Source organism: Anneissia japonica, unplaced genomic scaffold (genome assembly GCF_011630105.1).
Source record: "Anneissia japonica isolate Jap-2015-1 unplaced genomic scaffold, ASM1163010v1 scaffold288003_len116008_cov116, whole genome shotgun sequence".
NCBI lineage: Eukaryota > Metazoa > Echinodermata > Crinoidea > Comatulida > Comatulidae > Anneissia > Anneissia japonica.
This window is the reverse complement of record NW_022750129.1, coordinates 105328-107783: the sequence shown is the minus strand read 5'-3', so window position 1 is coordinate 107783 and position 2456 is coordinate 105328.

Below are 2456 nucleotides of genomic sequence, written 5' to 3'. Positions count from 1 at the left end.
GTCTTCACCGTCGTCGCTCTCGTCTTCGCTGTCGCACTCGTCGTCGTCGTCTTCTTCGCGCTCTTCGTCGTCGCCGCCGTCGCTGTCGTCGCCTTCATCGTCTTCTTCGCTCTCATCGTCTTCTTCGGCGTCAACGCCGTCGTCGCCGTCTTCAATGGGGGAATCCATCAGCATCTCGTACCTCATGTTCGGCGGTAACGTCGTCTCCCAATCGGCGTAACCGTAGTTCACAACAAGAATGTCTCGGATCGTGAGCTCCAACCACCTCTTGAGGCGGGTGGGAAGGACAAGCCAGAAAACGCGACCGCAATCTACAACTCCTCTCGCGTCTTCGTGGACGATCACGCTCGGCTCGAGCAAGGAGCACACACAAGCGTACGGTTCGTCCTTGTAGTGAAGCTGCAAAGCCAACCGGAAAAGCACCTGCAGCATCACGTACGTGTACGACTCGCAGTCCATGAGGGAGTCGGTGGGTATCTCGTCCGACTTGGCTTCGACGCACAGGACGGTCATCGGCTCGGAAAACAGAAAATCTTCGTCGATTCGACTGCAGGGCAGTAACTCGCACGGCAGAAGTTTCTCCTTGTTCTGAGGTAGACTGCTATCGAAATATTCAGACATCTTCCTCTCAATTCTTTTCAATTTTTTTTACGAAATGAGGAGATTTAAAAAAATTATAAACTTTTATAGCAATCGCACGAGGAATGGATGACGTAATGTGTACCGGCGTCTTACCGTTTGTAAAGTAGTACGTCGATCCGATCCCCATGACGTACGGGTAGAGAAAGTCCAGAGAAGTCGAAATTTTTTTAAGTCCAGAGAAGTCGAATTTTTTTCTAAGTCGAGAGAAGTCGAATTTTTTTCTAAGTCCAGAAAAGTCGAAATTATGTCTAAGTCCAGAAAAGTCGAAATTTTGTCTAAGTCCAGAAAAGTCGAAATTTTTTCTAAGTCCAGAAAAGTCGAAATTATGTCTAAGTCCACAGTTTAAAAAAAAAACAAAAAGGTACAAAGATTTTTTTTTCATTAACTTTTATTTTCCTTCACTCTAATTTTTATACATTTTCGTTTAAAGCGCGAGATAAGTTTAAAAGATGGGCTCCTTAAACGCAAACTTATCGATCTGCTTCAACCCTTGTTATAGTACGGATTCTTGCAAGTGTGAACTGGTAGGCTAACTCCGTTCTTATCAGCAAGCTGCTGAATTTGCACGATCTGAAGTTTATCCACAGCACTTCGGTCGTAATACACAATATTTTTCCGGTTGGTCATGTTCTCGAACACGGATTCCTCGATCACCTCCTTCATCGACGATTCCTTCGATGCAGCCGTCTCGTTCTGTTTAACGGATGGATCAGCGAGAACACAAACAGGAGATCCGCCGGATCCGGCTGCGACTCGACGATCACCTCGGCGTGCAGGCTATGCCGATCCTGGTTCGCCAGCCATTTCTTGTGAACGGCCATCACGCGGGAGCGATGACAGCACGAATTCTCGTCGGGTAACTTGGGATTCTCCTCTAAAATGAACTTGGGTGGGAACCCGTACACCTTTACCACTCCGAATATCAAAGTGAGCAGACACGTTTCCTAAGGTTCGTGTCGATTCTTAGCCCGGACTCCATTCCGTGCCGTTCCAAAACAGACGCTATCCTATCCCACGTCAGGATGAGCATCTTGTCGCAGTACCAGTCGTCGCCTTCGAAACGTCGAGGATACATCTTCGACTCGATCATGCGAAACGTCTGCCTGACAAGGTTCCTGGTCACACTGTAATCGCAACGTTCCAGATGTGGTCCGAATGCCGCTATCAGCTTATTCCCGACAGCGTCGTGGTCGGTAACACATTCGAACGATTCGAGCAGCTTGCAACATAGCTCTCCAATGTCCTTCGGCGCGTCGGCGAAGTTCTTCGCTACGTCCACCAGGCTCGTAAAATACCAATAGCCAACAACCTCGTGGTCATCTTTTAGGCTGTACATGCTGGGTAAGAAAGGCATGTTTCCGTTCAGAAAGCGATCGGTTTGCAAGTTGTCCCGGTAAGACTGTTGAACAGCGTTGATAATCTGAGACATTTCCTTTTAGTGAGTTTGACGTACTTTCCTTGCAAAACTTCTCTTAAACGAGTGAATCGATTCGAATCTCCTGGCCTTTTATAGTATCCAATCGGGGCACACATGACGTCATGGGTACCTGGTCAATCATAATGATCGTTTGTAGTTGCAAGTCGATACAACCCACATGACGTCATGGGTACCTGGCCAATCATAATGATCGTTTGTAGTTGCAAGTCGATACAACCCACATGACGTCATCGGTACCTTCAGTAATAAAACATATGAGATACGATGACGTCACCGAACAGCATGTATAAAGCAAGACATCGGCGAGACGAGCAATTCAAAAAGTGTTTCATTTCATTGTTTCACGATGCCTTCCTTCGTTAGACAAAGACCAAGT